This window comes from Pongo abelii, chromosome 11 (genome assembly GCF_028885655.2).
Source record: "Pongo abelii isolate AG06213 chromosome 11, NHGRI_mPonAbe1-v2.0_pri, whole genome shotgun sequence".
Lineage (NCBI taxonomy): Eukaryota > Metazoa > Chordata > Mammalia > Primates > Hominidae > Pongo > Pongo abelii.
Window position 1 is genome coordinate 63,513,263 of NC_071996.2, and position 24,378 is coordinate 63,537,640.

The window sequence follows — 24,378 nt, forward strand, 5'->3', positions numbered from 1 at the left end:
GCAGAACAAGGTATCAAAGATGACACCTCGGTTTCTGGTTTGAGTAAATGGATGCAAGATGATATCCCTCACTGAAACTGAGAATGTACACTGAGGACTAAGTTTGGGACAAGTCTGGAATTTGGCTTTATACCTGTTGAGTTTGACATGTCACCTAATTCAAGATAGTGAGTAACAATTGTACCTACAAGTCTGATGCTTAGATAAAATGTTGGGTTAGACATAAAAATTTGTGAGTGACATACATGGTGGAGATAATTGAAGTCAAGGGTATGGATTAGGCCCTATAGGAAGAGAATGTAGAATATCAACAGAAGAAAGCCAGGACTCAGCCTTGTGGAACCAAATATGTCTATGGATTTGTGACAATCAATTATTGATGACGTCAGCAAAAGTTTCTGGGGAAGAGGCAGGAGCCAGACTGGAGGGGATTGAGAAGCGATTGGAAGGTGAGTAACTAACTCTCTAGGACAGTAGTCTTCCTTATCCACAGTTGCCCTTTTTTGTGGTTTCAGTCAACCACAATTTGAAAATATGACATACAATAAGATATTTTAAGAATGAGAGAGAGAGGGACCACATTCGCGTAATTTTTATTGTAGTATATTGGTAAACTTTATTATTATTGTTGTTAATCTCTTACTGTTCCTAATTTATAAGTTAAACTTTATCATAGCTATGTATATATAAGAAAAATATATAGTACACAGAGTTCAGTACCACTGTATCCATGGTTTCAGGTATCCAACTGGGAGTCTTGGAATGTACCCCCCACAAATTAAGGGGGACTACTGTACTGTGTTAGTTATGGCATCATCTTCCTAAGCTCGCCAAACTCAATCACTCACAAGCCAACTTGTCAGGGTTCATTCTGAGATCTTTCTGCCAGCAACCCACTCTAAGTCCAGCCTAGCCTAGGCCTGTCTCAGCCTGATGGAGAAGCCCACACCCAGACTCATAAAGCAGAAGATTCCCTATGTCCTGGGGAGGAAGTAATTTTAGGATATTAAAGTACGAAGGGTCATTTGGTCCAAATATTAATTTAGTCTGAATAGAATCTGGCTAGAAAGTGCTCAGAACCCCCCCACACCCAAAAATTGTCAATCAGATAAATTACCTTAGTATGCCAAAAATTATCTAGACTAGAGAAAATTTCAGCCAAATATGAATTGCCTCTATTCATTAAACAAACACATATTGAACTTCATAACACATGGGATCCCTTTCCCTGAGACATAAGACATAAGACATGGGACCCCTTTCCCTGAGAAATTTTTGATCTAGAAAGGATGTCAGAGAAGTAGACCCATGGCTACAGGGTGGAGTGATAAGAGCAAACACAAGGAAGGAGCAACCTAGACTGGGGTTTCAGTGGAGGCTTTTGAGAAGATTCCATTGTTAAGTGGCATTTTGAATGATGAATAGAATAAGATAGGAGGATGAAGAAGCAGAGTAGGAATGCAGTGACTCAGATACTAGAGAGTTTAGGAGGTAAATGAGTTTTCCAGCATGGCTGGTTACAGTACTTGGCTGATCATCAGGAATCTTTCTTCAACTCAGGCCTAACTTGCAGTGGCCTGAATTGGATCTTGTGCCCATCCCTGAATGAATCTCTAATACTCTAGTTAGCCAAGCCTGGGTCATGTGCCCACAGTTAGTTCCAGGCAATTCAGTCAAATCCATCCAATGTGGAGCGAAGAGTGGGGCAGGGAAAAATAATGGATCAGGAGTCTTCCTTCAACTCAGGCTTAACTTTGCAGTGGCCTGAACTGGATCTTACGCCCATCTCTAAATGAATCTCTAATACTCTAATTAGCCAGGCCTGGGTCATGTGCCCATAGTTACTTCCAGGTAATTCAGTCAAATCCATCCCATATGGAGTGATAGTGGGGCAGAGAAAAATAGTGGATGTCCACGCCACCATGCAAAGAGCTTTAAACTTTATCCTAAGGACAAAGGAAGTCACTGAAGGATTGTAAGCAGGGAAGTGGAGTGATCAGATTTGCACTCTAGAAAAATCTGTGTGGTAGCAGCAAAGCAAGTGGGTCAGAGGAGTTCAGACTTGAGGCAATTCCAACTCCCGCCATTGTTGAGAGGACAGAGATTAAAGCCTGAACAATGGCCATGAGGATGGGAAATTACCTAGTTCCCTTCATGGGATTATTAAAAAAAATCCATCAGTTAGCCACAATGACCCAGTTTTTTTTTCCCACTTTCCACCTAGATTTTAGGCAGAAATCAGAGACACAAGGCAGAAATGGTCTCTCTTTGCTGGCAGCCACTTCTAAAAGAATAGAACAGATTTTAAATCCTTCTGATCCCTTGGCCCTATGACTCTATGTAAACCCAGAAGAATTCAACCACACATGCATATGCTTCATGCCACCAGTGTGAGCATTCTTGATATCTAACATTATAGTGTGTTTCTCTACACACATCTGAAGTGTTATCTTTGACTTTATTCAATTGCAGATAGAACTTAGAGAAACTGAGAGTCATTGCCTATCGCCCAGCATGCACCCTGACTTCTGGTTTACGGCATCATCCCACAAAATGCTGCCTTAGATGTATGGAAAAGGCCACACATGATTATCTTACATATGTACAGCATTTTAAGCCTACAAAAGCTCTTTTCTTACACATTAATTCATTGATTCCTCCCAGCAACTCTATGACATGGAGAGTAGTACCCCCATTTTATAGATAAAGATAAGAGGCTCAAAGAGGGGAAGTAAATTGCCCCAGGTTCCACTCTAGGAAGAAGCTCAGTGGAAGAGGAGAGCAGGTCTTTGTATTAAAATCTTACTTCTCCCATGAGGTCTACTTTTGAGTAATTGTTGTGAGCAAAGACTCTGGAGCCAGATTGCCAAATTCAACATCTCAGCTTGCTGCAGATTAGCTAAGTATTTTAAGCAACAGATTCCTATAATTTGCTGACCCTCAGTTTTCTGAATTGTGAATAGAATTTTTTTTAAAAATCTACCTCAGAAGGTTGTTGAGAGGATTAAGCAAGTAAATACAAACATATAAGATGATCTTATAATTTATCGTCCAAAACATGATATTTCTGAGTGAAAAGAGGTACTAAAAATGAGTAAAATGCATATTACTTTTGAAATAATGATGCACAGTTCAATTAAACTTATTTACTGACCCCAGAAAATATTTTAAACTTATTGATGGATCTATAAAATAGTTCTATTCAAACACTATTTCAGAAATAATTTTTTCCCAAAAACAATACATATCAGTATACATTAAGCCTAAATTTTTTGGCTTTCTGAATATTAAAAAAATATACAAGCAGAATATTCATGTTGGGACATATTCACATTCTTTAATCAGTTGCTTAGCTTTATTTGGCCCTTTTCTTGCAGGCTATGTCTCATAGGCCTTGGCACATCTAGTTGGTCCACTGAGTGGCCATCAAGAACCGCACTGTGGAGGCCGGGCGCAGCGACCCATACCTGTAACCCCAGCACTTTGGGCGGCCCAGGTGTGTGGATCATTTGAAGTTAGGGGTTCGAGACCAGCCTGGCTAACATGGTGAAACCCCGTCTCTTCTGAAAATACAAAAATTAGCCGGGCGTGATGGCTCACACCTGTAATCCCAGCTACCAGGGAGCCTGAGGCAGGAGAATCACTTGATCCCAGGAAACAGAGGTTGCAGTGAGCAGAGATCATGCCACTGCACTCCAGCCTGGGCAACAGAACGAGACTGTCAAAGGAAAGGGAAAGGGAAAGGGAAAGGGGAAGGGGAAGGAAAATCCAGGATAAAAGCTAAACTAAACAGGATACAGCAGAACATTCCCAGGCAAGCTGAATATGTAATTTATGTACACTAAGAATAAAGCTCTAGAACAAGGTCTGGCTCACAGTAAGCAATAGGTAAAGACTAGCGATTTTTATTGGTTTAGCCTTCATTATTGTTGTTGCTATTACCATGGTACCGGTTTTGTTCATTCATTACAAACAGTTCACTGAGCTTTATAACTATTGTCTTGTTTAATTTGCCCCAAAGCCCAACTGCTGCATTCTTTTACTTCTATCTGCATGACCCTTCAAGGCATCTGAGTGGGTAATCCCTGGATTTAGTCTGGAGTCTGAATCACTATACTGTGCTTTCTCTTCCTATTCTCTATTCTTGTAGCTGTTTTAGTATGAAGCACAATCTACTGGATATAATCTGACATACTATCTTATATATTCCAGATGTTTATGTTAGTCACCCCCACCCCAAGATTAGAAATCTCTTGGGAGCATGGACCAATGTATCAATCACAGTTTTTAGATGCAAGCAACAGGAACAAACTCTGGCTAATTAAAGCAGAAACAGGATTTATTGAAATATATTATATAGCTCACAGAATCTACAGAAGGGCTGGAGAACCAGGCTTAGAGGCTCTGCAGCCCAGAACAAGGCCCCAGATCCACCGCAGAACTGGTTGGTCCTGTGAAAACAAACAGCATCACTGGACACAGCCCTCCCAACAGCCGCATTGCTGGACACAGCAGATAAACTGTTGTCACAACCACTTCAGAAACCTCTAGGTTGTTGCTGTGACCATCAGCCTCCCTAAGATAAAAATTCAAGTGTTCTGAGGTTTTTTGTTTCATCAGTTTCCAAAAAAGAGGTGAGTGCACCCAATAGGTAGAACCCAGTCACGTGGCCATCCTCCAGCTGCAAGAAAGCGAGTATTTGGTATTTTCAGCTTCTTTGGTCATGAGAAACATTGCTTTGTATTAGGAAAATTCCTACAAGCCTAGGGAGGGTGCTCAAGAACTAGGCAGTCAAAACTCAAGACAAATGTCTTCTGCATCCATGACTTGCTGTTCTTTAGTGTCACTTTCAGAACTGAGCACCATTGAACCCTGAAGACTTGCTCTCTGCCGACATCACAAATTATCCAAGTGATGCTATGCAGATTAATTTTAGAAGCGGCGCTTCAGACAACAGTGAAAAATGGTAATGTAGCTATTTTCTCATTGGCATATCCGAATATTAGCATCACAGAATCCCTTTCTATTCAATCTCTTTGGTAGTACAGAGGTTCAAAGTAGTCTACAAATTCACTGAGAAACTGAGAACCAAATAATTTATAGACGACTATAACTACTATAAGTTCCTTTGATCTCTCAACTTTAAGGCAAAGCAGGAGGAAAAACAATAAAGGAAGGGAAAAGGTGTTTTGCATCCATTAATCAAGTGGCTGCTTTACAATGTAACACTTGACTCCTTCACAGTCACTGTTCAATTAAGTCTCAAATCTTTCCTACCAAAGCCTGATGATTTCAAGACAACTGAGGTTACAACAGTTGATGTACAGCATCTTTAGCACCATAGCACTGAGCAAAAAAAACACCCAAGAGAAATGAGAATTAAAAAGCCCAAGGGCCATAATCTAAACAAGCTACCAAAGAGCATAAAACATACAAGTTGACCCCAAACAACCTGAAATAAAAGGTTCCAACTACCACTCATCAGACAAACCATGGCCACAATATTGATTGGGATATGACAACTTTACAGCAAGTTGAGAATTGTTCCCAGACACCAGGCACCTGCCATAAGGCAGAGACTGTTGACTTATCATGGTTCCCATGCTAGATACTGACAATCTAACTTCCCAAATATTTATGTGCCAGGCACTTCACTTGGTACTTTGATGCAAAACCAAGGTATATAAATTGCCATCCCTGATACTCCCAAACTTATCATCTGTAGGAGGTGAGAAGTCAAGAATTCAAATGGCTATAAGGCAGAACATGGTAAATGCCCTGAAGGTGGTACAAAGTGCATATGGATTCAATGGAGGGAAAGAACATGGAAGTCAAGAAAGGCAAATGACAGGAAGAGAATGCAATGAATGCCTGAAACCTCCTTGACTGCAAGCCATTTTCACAGATTATGAAAGACAGTTAGGGCTGAAGCAGATCCTTCTACAGATTATCTAACACAACCCCCTCTTTTTAAAAACTTTTATTTTAGGTTCAGGGGTACATGTGAATGTTTGTTATGTAGATGACATACCTATATTACACAGGCAAACTTGTGTCATGGGGGTTTGTTGTACAGATAGTTTCATCACCCAGGTATTAAGCTCAGTACCCAATAATTATTTTTTTATGCTCCTCTCCTTCCCCCCACCCTCTACCCTCAAGTAGACCCCGGTGTCTGTTATTCCCTTTTTTGTGTTCAGAAGGTCTCATCATTTAGCTTGTAAGTGAAAATGTGTGGTATTTGGCTTTCCATTCCTGCATTAGTGTGCTAAGGATAATAGCCTCCTGTTCCATCCATGTTCCCGCAAAAGACAAGATCTTGTTCCTTTTTATGGCTGCATAGTATTCCATGGTGTATATGTACCATGGTTTCTTTATCCAATCTGTCATTGACAGGCATTTAGGTTGATGCCATGTCTTTGCTATAGCAAACAGTGCTGCAATGAACATTCGCGCGCATGTGTCTTCAGGGTTGAATGACTTATATTTTTCTGGCTATACCTAGTAATGGGATTGCTGGGTGGAATGATAGTTCTGCTTTTAGCTCTTTGAGGAATTGCCATACTGCTTTCCATAATGCAACTGCCTCTTTTTTGCACCTAACATGAGGCTCTCAAGTTAAGTGGCTAGCAGAGCCAGAATTAGAGTCCAGGTTTTCTGACTCCTACACCTATATAATCCCTTAGAGTCATGAGACACTTAAGGAAAAGAAAAATTTCCCATCCTTTCCTGTGCCTTAAATGCCACTTCTGTCCTTATGTCCCATTTATGGAGAAAGGCTATTTGATCTTGTCACTTGGCAGTGTGGCAGTGAAGTACATATGTTGGGGAGGAGGGTGGTCACAGGGACACAGAGACTCTGAGGGTCTGTCCTGATATCCTCCAGAGACAGATGCTTAGCTTAGCTGAAATGCTGACCAAACCCCTGTTCTAAGAAACGTCCTCAGCACATAGGTGGGTGGAGATGGTCGAGAAAAGGCCAAGGATTGCCAGTATCTGAACCAGGGACTGAGTCTCTCTTGGAAGTAAGTATTGAAAATTCAATCTGAATCTGAGACAATTTTGGCTGGAGCTCTGTCTGAGCATGGATGACCTCAGGTGATTCAGGTTCAGGATGTCATCAGTGGGCACCTAAGGACACAGTGCAGGACAAGCTTGGCAGCAGCATGGGAAAGGGTGACAACGCCACACACTTTGTCAATAGCCAAGAAATCAGGGCCGTGGAAACTTAATTGGGCTTTGAAATTAGCACTTCTTGGAGGGGAGATTGATTCCTCCTTGGTTCTGTTTCCCCGACACTGGCAGCAGATTCTGCCTAGTAATTAGCTGGTGATAGTCCATATCATTTCCTTCCTAGGATGCTCCAAAGTTTCACAAAGCCTGATACACTTATGTTAATTTTCTTTTTTCTCAACTTTCTGGGCATGGTGTTTTTGTTCTTGTTTGGTTTTGTTTAGTTTTGGTTGCAAAGTGGGTTAATTGGCCTCCTTCACTAATCTAGTGAATTCCTTTTTTGATTTTCAGATATTTTCTTTCCTTTAATGTCAAGACCAAGAACTGGCTATTAGTAAGTATCTTTGACCTCAGGCTAAAGTCTCTGGGTTTTTATGTTATCATTAAGCTACTTATTCATCAAGTGCTTCTTATGGGAACATATTTCCTGCAAATAATAGGCCCATTGCAGTTAGTTTTGACTGGTTTGGTCTTACTAGCACATTTACTGCCACCAAAACCACAAATGATTCTCAGTACATCACAGCCTGATCCAATTATCCTGAGTCCTCCAGTTCCCACGTCCTTAACTGTCATAAACTTTCTGAAGATGACTCTGTAATAATTTCTGCCATGTGCTTAAGTCTTTATGGCATGTCTTTTTATGGAAGATTTCCTTAAGGATGCATCATGGTCAAATTTCCTTTCCTACTGACCAGATTGAACTCAAGGAAGAAGGGAAAACAGTCTATCTGAATCCCAAACATCCCTAGATTGTCATGGCTACTGTAGTTAAAAAACAAAACAAAACAAAACAAAAAAGTCACTTTCTGCGACAATAGTCAGACATCATGGCACTTTCTAGATGCCAGGACTATGCTAGATACCTTAGGAGCATCACAGAAAGAGATGATTTTGTCCATAAACCCTTTGTACTTGTACCTTGGAGGCAATCAAGAGGCAAACTGGTTAGCATGACTTAGAATCAAAAAGCTATGTGTATTCTTAGCTCCATGTCTGACAGCTAAGTGTGCCTCAGTTTCCACTTCAGTCTCCTCCTCACAGTGCAAATAGACTGGAAAAGATCTTACCATAGAGACTTTAGAATGTCTGCAAGTGCAAGAATTATTTTTACGGGACATTTCTCCTGTAGTCTATGGCAATGAATGCATATCCTCATCACTTTCAAAGGCAGTGTTGGCTGGATTCAGAATTAAGACATGAGTGATCAGGGTACTTCATCTCCCTGCTGCAGCCTGGCAGGCGAGTGCAGCTTATCCTGCTGGCAAAAGAAAGTGCACCAACTCAGCTCCATTCGCTTTGTGAGCTTTAAGGTACTTAGTCCCTACATCCATGTCTTCAGGGGCAGCTTGATCAGCATAAGAATTTGCTATTTTCATAATTTGCAGAATAAATTAAAACATGAGAGATTTGGATTAGATAACATGTTACTTTCCTAATTGGAAGTTTGAACACTAAAATATTGGCATCATGTTCCTCTGAACTCTTAAAATTGAGGTTGATAACAACATGTCATGTGCAATGAAACCAGATAACAGAAGAAAGGGAAAATCTCATTTTTTGTTTAGATGTTATTAATGTGTCACGCATTTATACACATGGCACTGCGTGGGAGGCATTATTTTACCCATTTTACAACTGAGGAAACAGAGACTTTCTCAAATTTGTACATTTTAGAATAGTCAAAATTCTACCTAGACCTGTCAGATATCAAATTTCCTGATTTTTCCAACGCAGCAATTCATCTAAAGGCAGTCATATTATCATTTTATTATAGATCCCTGACTTCTCAATTCCATTCTTAAAGCCCCTTGTCTAGCACTATTAGACATTTTTATTCTTTGTTAATAAACTATTTGCTTCTAGAAAGACTTTGCCTTCTTGAAAAATATTAAAGATCTTAAAATATCTTAGGAAATGTAAACACTTTAGAAAAACAAACAAACAAACAAAAAACACTGCCTGAGTAAAATCTTTAATGGTGCAACATCCTACGGCCTGACAAGCGTGGTAGGCCATGAGCGTCCTCTGCTGAAAGCTGCTTCAGCCCTTTAACCTAGGTCAGCTTAAGATGAGTAGGATAGAAATGAGGAGCTGAGCAGGAATATAAAAGTCCTGACAGATTGATGGGAGTATTCAATTCTACACACTAATATGAATGGTGACAAATTCTCAGAAATCCTGTTTTGTCGATAGAGATTTTAGGGTATTAGAAACCAAGTTCACATAGGCTGGTGTAGACGTTCCCCAATCAGCTGGTCCTGTTGGGTTCTCTTGAGTACTAGAATTTGAAATATATGGGTCAGATTGAGAAGGTCTCAAGCCCATGTTTGTACAAAAATAATTTACTTACGTCACCTCAAAACAAAGGTAGTCTTCAGAAAATTCGGTAACCCAGCATTTGAGGTCTCTATAAAAGAAGTGGTCCTCACTATCTGCTCATTGCTCTCCTAATCCTGTCCTTCATTGGCCTCCAAAGATGGTTAGCAGATGGGGTTCTCTCCAGGCCAAATATATGGCCACATACTGCTAACCCTCCCCCATGTTACCCCTTCCCTTGCCCATGACATGTATCACTAATTACAGTACTCTTTCCTGTTACGGCCAGATGTAGCCTCAGAATCCTTCTCAACATAGCTTCAGATGACCACTATCAATCATTTGGAACTGGCATTCAGAAGATCTATGCTGCCATATCGCCCTAGGGACTGCTGAATAGTGAGCTTCCCTTGTTGAATTCTCCCAGAATCCGAGTCACTGTTCAGAGAACCATCCAATAGAGGATGAGAGAAGAGCTTTGTTCATTACTATCTTAAGAAAACAGACTTGGGAATGAACAAAGCTCTCGATCTTTAAAATGCTTATAAATCACCCATGGATTTGTTAAAATACAGATTTTTATTCATTATCTCTGGAATTTATCCCCTCTTAACTTTTCCTCCTTTAGTTTCTATCTCTTTAATTATTTGTGCTGCATCTTGAGAAATCTTGAGAGTTAGTGTTATAGTGCAATGGTTAAACACAAGGGCTCTTTTTAGATTCAAGACTAGTTGTGTGACTTGGCAAATTACTTATCCTCTTGGCCTTAATTTCCTAATCAATAAATTGGGAATGAAAAGAGAACCTACTTTATATCATTCTTGCAAGGATTAAATGAAATTATACATATTAAATGCCTAGAATAATGTTGGGCACAAAATAATTACTCAATTAATATCAGATAAAATTAATATTTCAACACAATTTTATGATTCACTAATTGACTCTTCAGTTATGTCTGGTTCACTATGTCGAGTCTTGTTATATCAACAACCTTATTTTTTATTGCCATTATTTCTAACTGGTTCTTTTCCATAATAACCCATTCTTTATTTATAACATCATATTTTTATATGTCTATATAGCTATCTATATGTCTATGTATAGATCTTTCACCTCTTTATCTCTTTGAGGTTATTAAATGTATTTACATTTTTTATTTTATAAAATTACCTTTTTTTACTTCCTTAGATGTAAGTTCTTTTTTGAAATTGTGCTTTCCTGTCTATCTGGAGGTTTTTAGCTATGAACTTATTATGGTCAGGAGATTTTTCAAGATTTCAAAAATAATCTGCTGGATTATAATTTCCACATACGAGCTCTGAGCAGGGAGCATAGTGCCAGTACACTGAGCAGGGAGCATAGTGCCAGTACACAGGCCTCACTCAGGCATCTGTGTAGAGACCACCCTGTGGGAGAATTCAATTCCAGGCCCTGTCCCTGCAGGCACACCCCAAGCCTAGCCCATAGGTTTAGTACAGATGTCACTGCCATGACTCCTGGCCTTGTGCTGGCCGCTCAACTCTCACTTCAGGTGGCTCCACTGTAGACTGGCAGGGCAGTTCCACTACTGGCCATCCTCTGGCCTCAGATACACCCACCTTCGTAGAGCCTTTTCTTTTTTTTTTTTTTTTTTTTTTTTTTGAGAGTTAAAATTTATTTTATTTTTTACATTGATAGATAAAATTGTATGTATTTACCATGTGCAACATGATGTTTTGAAGTACGTATACATACTGGAATGACTAATTTTAGCTAATTAATATATGTATTACCTCACATAGCTATCATTTTTTGTGGTGAGAACACAATACATTCACTCTTAGCATTTTTCAAGAATACAATATATTTATTAACTATAGTCTTAATGTTGTGCGATAGACCTCTTAAACTTATTCCTCCTGTCTAACTGAAATTTTGTATCCTATGACCAACAACCCAATATATATCACCCAATATACTTGAGTTATATGTGTGTGTGTGTGTGTGTGTGTGTATGTGTGTGTGTGTGTATATTTTTTTTTCATGGATCTTCAGATTTAAAGTCTAGAGAAAATTACATGTTAAGGCATTGGTCATGGTCTTCCTGCCATTTTCACCTCCCCCACCCAACCTTTTTTTTTTTTTTTTTTTCTTAGAAATTTATTGATTTTTTTTTCTTTTATTATTATTATTATTATTGGAGGGGGGAGGGATAGCATTGGGAGATATACCTAATGCTAGATGACGAGTTGGTGGGTGCAGCGCACCAGCATGGCACATGTATACATATGTAACTTACCTGCACATTGAGCCTTTTCTTATATCCTCCAGGTTCAGCCATTTTTTTCAACTGCTCTGAGTCCTATTTGGCATTTTTTTTTCTGCATTATTCTCAGGCTCCTCCCATGTGCTTAACTGCTTCCCACGCTCACTTGTACCACATACTCTCCTGAACCCTGTCCCCAATGTTACAATTATATTTAATGAGGCAAGATATTCTGTGTGTGTGTATTTGGAGGGGTTGGGGGGCAGGGTCTCGCTCTGTCGCCCAGGCTGGAGTGCAGTGGCACAATCTTGGCTCATGAAAGCTTAACCTCCTGAGCTCAAGCGATCCTCCTGCCTCAGCCTCCCGAGTTGCTGACACTACAGGCATGCACCACCACACCCAGCTAATTTTTGTACTTTTTGTAGATGCGGTTTTGCTATACTGCCCAGACTGGTCTCAAACACCTGAGCTGAAGCTGTTCACCCTCCTTGGCCTCCCAAAGGGTTAGGATTATAGGCGTGAGACACCACATCCAGCCAAGATATTCTTCATCAGAAACACCTAGGAATAAGTTTGTCTTCTCCTCCCTATTTCTACAGCCCCAAGTTGCAGAAGTTTTCAAACCCATAGTCTTTCAAAATCCCCCAATCTCTCCAAGCCTCCCATTTCTCTACAGTCATTCTTACAGGAGACACCAATACCAGAAGCTATTTGGGCCTTGGCAACACCAATCACTGAGTATGACAGCAAGTCTTGAAACCAGGAAGAAGCAGGGGGCAATAAAAGTGCCAGCAAGTGGATAAGCTTACCGTATTCATACAGATCTCAGCTCTCCACAGCCCTTCCCCTTGCTCTATGGCTTTCTCTTTATAGTTGCTACAGAAGTCCTCTACAAGATATAGCTCAGATGTAACACTTCAGAACACATTAACCATCATGACAACCTCATGGTAGATACTTTTTTCCTCTCTCCTGTGGTATGGACTGGACTTAGTAACTGTTTCTCCTTCCAATCACACACACGTTAGCTTGTGTACAGACACACACACACACACACACACACGCACACACACACACACACACTTCTCAAGATGAAAAAACTCGTGTGATAAGACTTGCTGTCTTCTTCCATGATTCATTTCCCCCTTTTCCATATGCTCTCTGCCTGCATAAATACCTTTAGCCTATTCATTAATTCCCTGGTAAATATATTCAATTCTTCCCTCTGTTCCTTTTTTCCAACACTCCATTTGCTTTTTAGAAGTTTTAGCTCTAACCTTATGCTCTCTGTCTCTCTAACCCTGCAGTGATTGTCACTGCCTTTCTGTGTTTCTCTTTCCTCAAAGTCTTGTAAAATAGAACATACTGCAAAGCAGTGGTGTTCCTGGGATTTAGCATTTGGGATGGCAGATGGGGTGGTAACAAATCTGCTTGTGGGGGCTGGGTACATCCCCCAGCACTCCCAACCCATTACATACATTTTGAATGAAAAATATTAAAGATAATGGAATAAAAAGCACATTAATGTGCCACTTAATCTATTTAGGAGAAGTTGAGAAAAGAAACTCTTTACTAATACTTAATCTAGTACAACTCACATATAGCTAAACATAATCCCCTTGATCAGCAAGTAGGTATGAGAGATTTCACTTTTGTGGTCTCACTACAACTTAGCCATTGATGAAGAAAGCATTGGCAAAGGCAGCTCCAGTATCAGAAGTTAAGGTTGGCTGCCAATCATGTTTTGTTTAGAATCTCTTTTTGAACCCTGGTTTTTACTCACTGTTTTCATTCAAACTATCCACAGACTCATTTTTTAATAAGACAAGTATGGCTCTTGCCAAATCTTAATGCTATAATTATTCCTTTTTACATATTCCACATTTAGATTGTAAACTCTCTAAAGAGTAAAGACTGTCAGTCTGTTCCACGGTATGCCAGTGTGCAAAGTAGGAGGGAAGTAGAGCACCTCCTATCTACAAGGAATATGCACTGTGCAGGCATTTCACCTCTTCATTCTTCTGTAATCATTACAACCACCTATGTTCACAGATGTCAGTATGGAAGCTCATAAAGGTGAAGTAATTTTACCAAGATCACAAAACTAGGAAGAGAGCTTGGATGCAAACCCAAGTCTTGACTCTAAAGCTTGTGTCCTTTACACCACACTGTGCCACTCAATGCTGCACAAATACATGATGAGTGATGAATGAATGAATGAATCAATCAAACAAGCCTGGACCCAAGGCACTTAAATTCTGCCAGTTCAACTTTCTAATTGCAAAATAAAGGGTGGCCATTTAATAGTGGATGTGAAAAATAAGAGTGTTCTGTGAAAAGAATGATATTGACCTCTAAATTAAAATTTTCAACACTTAGATATGCAAAAAAACCAGCAATAACTCTCCTTAAAATACTAGAAGCTATATCAGTTTTACTACCCCATCTGACAATTGATTGAATGAAAACAGAGAGACTAAGAGAGGCCTGGGTCAATGTCCTATGGCCTATCTAGAATTAGAACCAAGAGCCTTTGAAAGCGGCATCCTCTGTCCATCAATCCATAATTTTTAAGATACTAATGTGCAATTTTTCACCATAAACCCTAATGGAACCTGTACCAGGAGTAAAACTTTGTTATCAATTAACCAATATTGAATACCTATCAAGGATAGACATTGTGTGAGTGCTGTTGGGTTTTCTAGAGTAAAAAAGCAGACTTCAGCTCCAGCCTCTTTTGTGATATAACCATAGTGAAGCTAGAGAATTACATCGAGCACTGCAGATGGTATAGAATATCCTAATTACAATTCCAAATTGCACTAAATGCCTTTCTAAATAAAAAAAGACCCAGATAAATTAATCTGAAAGGACATACAAAATTGCAGTCATGGGGAGATAAGTCTTTCATTAGCAAATCTTTCCATTTGCCTGACCACTTCTAAGTAACTTTTAGATCACTAAGGATTCACACACACACACGCACAATTTTCCATGGCTTATGAAAAAATAAAAGCATTTCCATTATGTTCTGTTTCTTTTGAAGAATACCCCGAGGAATTCTTCTAAAGTTGAGGCAAATCAGCATACACAAATACATCCATTTACAATCTCCTTGGAAACTAGAATTGCTGGTCAATTCAGGCAGCAAGCAGCAAAATGTTTTGTCCGGGTTTCCTTGAAGAGAGAAAAATATTGTGAAAAATTTGAAGGAGGATATACACTGAGTTGCAGGGTTTGATGTGCTAGCCTCTAAGGAACTACATTTCCATGCACCAGAAAGACTGCTGCTTTATGCCAAGTCTACATGCTGTGCCATCAGAACGAAATAAGCCAAAGAAAAATGATAGTAAAAATGGCTACCATTTATAGAGCATTTAGCAGGTGCAGGCACTACACTAAGCACTATACTTATATTACCTCATGTAATTCTCACAACCACTCCAGGATGTAAGCATTGTTTTCCTCATTTTACAAAATAAAAAATGGAATCTCAGAGAAGTTAAGCAGATCACTTAAGGTGACACAGCTAACAAGTAATGAAGTTTTATGAAACTTGGTGCCTGTCCTCTGAACACAATGCTGCATTTCCACAGGCATGACTGTGTTGTCAACAAGACCACCTTGCCTTCCCTCCCCAGCTCAATGATATAGTTACTGCCAAGCTTCAGATAGGATTTTCCATCAAAAAATACTTAAAAACAAGCACAGATTTCCAGCAAAGACATGGAACTGCTAAAACAAATATACAGAAACTGTTCCCACCAATTGTATGGTCATTTATTTACCTATTCCTCATGACTCACTTCTGCAAAACTCTATACTGTAATGAAAAATCCACAACAAGGGAAGTAAACTATTTGTGCTCTATCTCTAGATGGACAAAAAGATGAAGAGGCATACTGACACACTCACACACACACAAATGGAAAACACAGATTTGTTTTGACAACCTATTATACTACAAAAATATTTATGAATGTAAGCTGCAGCAAAGTGCATCCATCTTCCAAAAGCACACATACCCCGCCAAAGGCTGGTGAGATTCGGGGAAGGTGAGAATACCCTCCCATTTAACTGCCTTCAGGCTAAGGGAGGCACAAGAGGGAAGCCTCCAGCTTTCCATTATCAGGGTTTCTCATAATGTCATTCTTTTCACAGAACATTCTTATTCTTCACATCCACTGTTAAGTGACCACCCTTTATTTTGCAATCAGAGAGTCGAGCTGGCAGAACTGAAGTGCCTTGGCAGCTGCAGAGATGAAACTCAACTGAACAAACAGATTCTTAAGTGATGCTTAGATGGAAGAACTTGGACATGGTTCAGATTTCTTAAAAATTCATTTAAATGTGTGATTGAATCCTGCTCATTACCCTCTCGGCAGTATATTATATATTCAGCTGTTTTATTGTATAATAATATTGACGGTGGAAGATAAAGGTACAATATTACCAACTCTTCTTATTATAGAAGAGCAGCTTTGTTTATGTCATAAACAATAGTCAATAAATGCATATAAGTTAATTTTTCACAGCAGTCTATACCCAGAACTTGAAATATGCTATTTTGTTCTTTGGTCCGAATTTCTTGAGACAAATAAATCCTTCTGTATGGTAATCAGACTAAAGTTTTGGAGTAAACAGTGTGTGAGAACATGCGGGCCCAAGTTTAGAATGTTGCTTAATGTGGACCAATGACAGATGACTTTACTACAGCACTGCCTGCTACCTCTCTGACCTCCTTTCCAAACACTCCTCCCCCCTCACTCACTCTGCTCCAGCCATAGACCAATTTTTTTTTTAATTTTTATTTCAATAGGTTTTTGGGGAACAGGCAGTGTTTGGTTACATGAATAAGTTCTCTAGTGGTCATTTCTGAGATTTTGGTGCAACCATCACCTAAACAGTGTACCCAATATGTAGTCTTTTAGATCCATTTATTTTCCATGAATGTCCCAAGCATGCCCCCTTCTCACAGTCATCGCATTTGCTATTTCCTCTGCCTTAAACACTCTTACACCTGACGGCCATGTGGCTTAACCCCTTACTTCTTTTAAGTGTCTCCTCCAATGTTACCTTCCATCTTCACCCACCACTCTCTATCTTCCTAACCTACTTAGTTTCTTCACATTTCTATCATCTGATGTATATTTGTTTGATTCCTGACTTTCTTCTCCCACTTGAAGGTAAGTTCCAGGAGCAAAGGGACTTTGTTCACTGCAGTAACCCCAGCACCTGGATCATTACTTGCACTAGCAAATGCTCATGAATGAATAAAATGATGAATATCCTCAGAACCAGCTTAGCGCTGGGGAGCACAGTGGGGTGGTGGCCTAAGATGCCCATCTATAAAAGGGGGCTGAAGCTTCACTGAAAAGATAGTGAGATAAAGCATATTTATTTTAGAATTCCTCTGCAAATGCTTATAGAGGGAATACTTTGATAAACCACATAAGTCAGGGGGAGGATGAGCCACCCTCCCACAAGGCTGTTGGCTAAACTGCCCTGAAGGAGGGTAAGTACAATTCACTATAGGAATCTTCTTCTACTGAGTGGAATTTTCAAGTTTGAGTCTTGAAAACTTAAAAACAACCACCATCCAACAGCCAGCAACAAAACAGAGACCTCAGTCCTATAACTACATAGAAGTGAATTCTGCCAACAACCTAAATGAGCATAGATGCAGATTCTTCTCCAGAGCACAACTGCACCAACACTTTCACGTTCATCTTATGAATTCCAAGCAGGGAAACCAGTTGAGCCTACTAGACTTCAGGCTGAGAGAACTATAAGATAATAGATTTGTGTCATCTTAAACTACTACATTTGTGATTATACGCTATGGCAGCAATCAAAATCTAAAGCTAAACCTTTAGCGATCTGGATCCAACTTATGTATCCAAAACATCCCAGTGCTCTGAAACATGAATCCACTGCTCCAGTCAAGTGGGTCTCCTTTCAGTCCCTAAACATGATCATTTGTTTTTAATCCCACACTGCTTCTCCACTCAAACCATTTTTCCTGCCATACCAATTCAAATCTGGTGCTCTAAGGCTGAGTCAGATGCAAGTCTCAACTCTTTCACCTTTTAATTGGTTGCTCAATATGACTTTCCACTTAGGAACTTCCAAGTGTCACAACATGCTTCCAAAAATTATATATTTGGAGGCTGGGCCCAGTGGTTTTCACCTGTAATCTCAGTGCTTTGGGGAGCTGAGGTGGGAGGATGGCATGAGCCTAGGAGTTCAAGGCTGCAGTGAACAATGATTATAGCACTGTGCTCCAGCCTGGGCAACAGAGCAAGGCCCTGTCTCTGAAGAAAAAGAAAAGTATATAATTTTATCAAGTGTCTTTATCATTTTCTCTCCCAACAAAACTTTAAGCGCTTTGTGAGCTGAAAGTACATCTCCTTTGTTTCTAGCAAAACATAAAACAACAGATATACAGGAAATATTTCTTAGGAACTTGCTCACTTCACTTTAAAATGCCCACCTGGAGATTTTTACATATAGAGAATATTTTCTAATTTGCTAAAATGACGAAATTTGAAAAAGTTTTCACAGCATAGTTGATTTCAGCTTGTATCACAGATCAGGTGAGCAGAGTCCTAATGATATGATCCAGTGACAGGAAGTACTTAATTGCATTCATATCAACTGGATGTTCCTTGCAAGGACAGAGTTCTCACCTGACACCTGCTTTCCCACTTTATCCTGTTTCTGAGGACTTGAGTGCTAACGACACGAAAATCATAATCATACCATGTGTGGACAGCTCACCAATGCTAGTGACAGCAGTATTGTGTCTCATTGCCTAAATAACATCTCCAGCTTTCATTACAGTAGACAGACCAGATAAACAATGAAACCTGTTGTCCTCTCAAGAATAAGCTCTCGTTTTTCATAATAAAGAGAAGCTGGGCTGAGTGCTGTGTCTCATGCCTGTAATCCTCACACTTTGGGATGATAATCAATTGGTTCAAGACTAGCCTGGGAAACATAGTGAAACTCCATCTCTACAAAAAATTAAACTATAAAAAATTAGCTGGGCAAGGTGGTACATGCCTGTAGTCCTAGCTACTTGGTTGGCTGAGGTGGGAGGATCACTTGAGCCTGTGAAGTCCGGGCTGCAGTGAGCTATGATCATTCCACTGCACTGTAGCCTGGGTGACAGAATGAAACCATCTCTAAAAAAAAAAAAGGAAAAAATAGAAAAAGAAAAAATACAGAGAATTTGAAGTTTTCATCTTGATTCTAAGAGGCTTCTGTTTTTTTAAGGTACAAACTTATATTAAAACAATTACGCTTGAACCCAGGAGGTGGAGGTTGCAGTGAGCCGAGATCGCACCATTGCACTCCAGCCTGGGCAACAGAGCGAAACTCCTTCTCAAACAAAAACAAAAATAAAAGACATATTCTAGACTGAGTAATTTAAAAAAAAAATTACATAAATTTGGGGGGTATTTAAAATTAAAATATCATATCATCACAAGAAAGATGAAGAAGACTCCTTGCTTTGCCCTTGAGCAACCAAGAAAAGTTAAAATCTGTTTTAAATCCCAAAAATACAAAAGAGACTTGCTGGAAATAACAATGCTCAGTGCTCACAACCCAAGTCAATCTACACTGTTGTTACATCCATTCAAATTCTGAAGCCTACAAAAATGCCTTTGTTAGAGCAAAGGGGAAAAATTCAACCTCAGGACAGTTATTCAAGATGAAAGAAAGGTGTATGTTCAGTGAGAGAACTGCCTGCTATCAGATGATTTCTTGCTAATGTTTTTAAAGATTATGGACTTAACTTTCTTGGTTTTCTAGTAGCTGAATCTACTCTCGCCTTCTCTCTTTTTATGCTTGCCTTCATTGCCGTTCATATTCACATCAACAGAAGGAGGCACCTTGAAACCAAATGACAGAGCAACTTGAGGCAAATTTAAGTTATTAACATTAAAAATCTGTCTCAGAGAATAAGAATCATTTACTCATATGTATGACTCATATGCTTCCTGGGCTGACTTATGATGAAAGTAGTTCTTTTTCATTAATTTTACAAACCAAGACTGAATGTCAGAAATTTTAGGCCAGGAAAAGTCAAATTCACTTAATGGAACCTTGGGTTGCTTCAGGTAATAAACAAAACCCAATTCTTCTGGGCAAAAACTGAGCAAGGCATGCCCTCTTTCATTTAGGCCCCTGGTTATCATCCCCCCACGATGAACATATTCCTTAGGGTCATCTGGAAGATAATACTGAACAATCCCGCCAGGAATATCTAGCCCTCTGCCTGCCTCATCTGTACACAATATCCCTGAATCTGCATTACAGAACTGGAAAAAATGTAATTCTACACGTAATTTTGCTTCTGGAAATGAATGGCTGAGGTAGGCAAGTCAATGTAGTTCCGCAACTCATAGTGGTATTTTATGGACCTACAGGATGAAAAGAAGACCATCAGTTTCTTCTTTCAGTTCTTAAGGAATATAAAGAGCAAAAGGAATCTTTTTTCAGAGGGACAAACAACATATCCCTGCTTGAGACCATCCACTGTTGCAGTAGCTTTATCACCATCAACACCAGCATACATTTGTTCCTTTTTTTTTTTGGAGAAATCCTTGCCAGGTCTTCAAGTTTTTGAGTTTGTGTGGCAGAAAAGGGCATAGCCTCCATGTTCAAAGAAGTTTAATAATTTGCTTTAATTTATCTTCAAACCCAACATCCAAGATATCATTAGCCTCATCCATACCCAGACGCTATAGGTTTTCATACTTAAATTCTGTAGAATTCCGCATACTGTCCAGGAGATGGCCTGGTGTGACCACAACAGTGCTGATCCCATTTGCAAGCTTCTGTACTTCAGCAGATCTGTTACTGCCACCCATTATCAACCCATGCATGTGCACATGGTGAGTCATTAGCTCCTTAAGAACACCAAGAGTCTGCAGGACAAGCTGTTCAATTAGTGAGAGAATAAAAACTCCTGTTCCATTTCTGGACATGAACTTTAACTTAACAATGAGTTCAAATGCAGAGATGAGAAATGCCAGGGTTTTTGCCACTGCTGGTTTGTGTAGCTGCTGGAAGATCCTGCCTTCCATAAGTGGCCCATCATTTTTATGCTAAATTTCAGTCATGTTGGTAAAGCCCATTTCTCTTATTGCCTTCAAAGTGTTTTCACTGACAAAATCAGAGAAGAAATGAAGTATCCCCATCTCTCTCATTGTCTGGCTTCCCCCCAGTTTTCTGCTTCTTCAGGAGCCTCAATACCATCTTCTTCGGATTCCCTTTTGTTTTCAGTTTTTGCTTTTTTTTGTATCATGCCCAGCATTAGTCACTATTTTTCTCTTGTTCTTCTTTTCTTTTTTGATTTTGAATCTAGAGACTGCATTGCTGCTTCTGCACTGGTTAATATGGTAGATTTCTAGTTTTCTTTTACATTTTCTAGTATTTCTTTAGACATGTCTCCATTTGGGGTTTCTGATAAGCCCACAATCATAACATGTTTTAGGGATTTTTTTAACTTTTCCATGTCCCACTGTTTCTTCTGACACATTTCCATTTTGAGTCTCTGATAGGCTCACATCCAAAGCCCCCTGTGGCTTTAGGTTTCACTGCCACCATTTGAAGTTCTGCCTCTCCATCTTCTTGCACAGGAGTGTCATCCGTAGGTAAGATGTGTTCTTGGGGAGATGCCTTCACATCTTCACAGCAGCACCACTGTATGGGTCCTCCGCTCTCCAAACAGCTTTTCATTAATATGCATGGCACTGAACAAACTTGCTTTATGTACCTCATATAAGCAATCTGAAAGGTAGCAAGTTGTAAAATATCCATTTTACTGTTCGGTATTTAAAAACATGTCTGTGAATTTTATTTATCCCATAATTATCCTCATTGCACTCTTACAGATAACCAACAGATTTAGACACTATTCAGTAAGAAAACATTGGGTTTTTTTATACCAATGCTACCAACTTTTATTATAAATTGCATCTATTTTAATACAGAGTCATTCAGGGAACATCTACTGAGTACTAACTATATGGTTAAAACTTTCCACTTGCTATGAGTAGTTTAACTGAGATTAAAACTTGGTTTCTCCCCTTCTTCTAAGAACATAAAGCCTCAGTGATCTGGCCATTCCCTAACTTTCCAGCTGCAGTTCCCACCAATCCCTGTCCACACAAGATACACACCATGAGGTCTGGGTTCTGTGACCTTCTTCATGCTGTCTTCATTGCCTAAAATTGTTCTATCTCCTAACTCCCCCAGCCTAGTTAGTTAATCCCAATTCAACCTTTGGAACTCAGTTTAATGTCACCTCATCCAGGAAGCTTCCTTACCTGCCCCTGCTTCACTTAGACTACCTTATCCCCTAAAGATTATGACTTTTTGAGGGCAGGAATGAGATCTTTTTCGGCTTTGTAACCTTGGGACCTAAAATTGTACCTGGCACATAGTAGAATCTCAATCAATACCTGTCGAAAGGGAAAGTTTTAAGCATAGTGGTTGTTAAGTAGCTTGTAAGAAAGTCAAAACATGGATGCAAATATTAAATATCAGCATAAGATGTATCACAGGATGGAACAGGTATATTTGTTTCCTGGAGCTGCTGTACAAACTACCACAAATGTGGTGGCTTAAAACAGAAATGTATTCTTTCACAATTCTGGAGGTCAGAAGTCCAAAACCAAGACGCTGAGAAGACCACACTCTCTCCAAGGGTTCTAGGGTAGATTTCTTTCCATGCCTCCCTCCTAGTTTCTAAGGGTCGCTGGCAACCCCAGTGTTACTTGGTTTGTAGCCACAGCATTCCAATCTCTATCTCATTCTTTGCATTGCCTTCTCTTCTGTGTGTCTGTCTTATAAAGATATACGTGATGGCATTTAGTGCCTATTCAGATAATTCAGGATAAACCCCTCAAGATTCTTAATCACATCTTTTGCAATATATGGTAATATTTGCTCTTTTACCACATAGGGTAATATTCACAGGTTCCAGGGATTAGGATGTGTACATATGTTTTCAGGACCACCATTCAATACACTATAGTATGTGTAAGTTAGTGAGGCATCCAGGAAAAGTCATGAGAATTCAGAAGGAAGAGAGCACAATGTGCCAAAGTGACAGCCACATGGTCTTAACACTTTAAAACGTCAATGTAATTGGTAGTTATCACCATGGCTCCTTTGAGGTAGCCCAGTGATGCCAATTTCCTTGAAGAAGAAACTGAAGAAAGGAAAGGATGTGTGCATATTGCAGAAAGACTAGTGATGAGGCCAAAATCAGGATTTAACTCTCTTCTCTTCAATCCTTGATTTATTACCTATACTCTTTTACCATCCAAAAGAAAGACAGATAAATGGCAGACACATCACAGAGCTGCCACCTATTATTTAAATGGCAGATTTTCAGCTTCTTTATTCCTGCTTAAGTTCTCATAGCAGAGATGTTAATGCAATACTCTGGACAAAAGAAGTGCAGTATGAAAGCTGGGGGCTTCCCACAGTCAACAAATACTGACTCAGCATCTGCTTTTAGCAAAATATTGTAAGGAATATGAAGAATAATTAGACATGCATTCATGCTCAAGGAGCTACCATCTCATAGAAGACATGTGGTCAGGTAACAAGCAGAAGGCAGTAATTCTCCTGTGGCCCAGATAGAAGACTGGGAGTTTAGAGATAGACAGATCATTCCTGGCTGCAGTCATCAGGAAAGTCTTCATGAAGCAGATGGCATCTGAACAGGGCATTGAATGGAAAGCACTTTAATAAGTAGAACTGGAGGTGAAGAAGACAGAGGAGTGATCTAGGGCAACTCAAGCAGGATGGAGAATATTTTTTTAAGTGTGGAGATGAAAGACTGGAAAGTGTGTTGGGAAATGAGACATTCTGGGTATATGCATAGAACCATGGGAGATAAAAATGAAAAGAAAAATTGTTATATCTGGTTCTTGACTGTCAAGCAAATGATATGGACTTTCTTAACTAGGCATGAAGCTGTCATTAAAGATATTTGGAATAAAGAAAAGACATAATCAGATATAATTAGAGTTGTTTGAGAAGATCACTCTGGCAGTGGTGTGAAAGATATATTAGAAGGCAGAAGAGGCTAGATGCTGGAAAATTATTGCAATAGAACAGACAAGAGCTAAATAAAGGTCTTGATTAGGGAGGCTGCCATGTGAAAGGCATGTGAAAAAAGAAGTGAGAGCAATTTCAAAGAAAACTCAATAGGATATAATGGCTTATTGGAGATATGGGATTGAAGACATAGGAGACATCAGAGATGAGTTTGAGATTGAAATATAGTAATGCAAAATAGTGATGACTTTGGAAGAATCTGGAAAGTCGGGAGAAGGGACACGTTTAACAGCAAAAATGATTAACCTAGTTTACAAATGTTAAGTTTCAAGAACCAGCAGGATATAGATACTAAGAAGGACATGAATGTAAGAATCATTCCTATGGAGAAAATAATTGAAGTCACAGAAATTTATACCATCACAAAGAAAGGGGAAGAATTCCTAAAGCTTAAGGAATGTCCATCATAATTAATGAATGGTAGAAGAACAGAA

At 39.4% G+C, this 24,378-nt stretch overlaps 1 pseudogene; it reads right to left on the reverse strand.

The window, feature by feature from the left end:
- Positions 1-18,859: 18,859 nt before the first annotated feature.
- The window catches only part of LOC100444549 (ATP-dependent RNA helicase DDX18-like), a 61,273-nt pseudogene continuing 55,754 nt past the window's right edge, over positions 18,860-24,378 (reverse strand).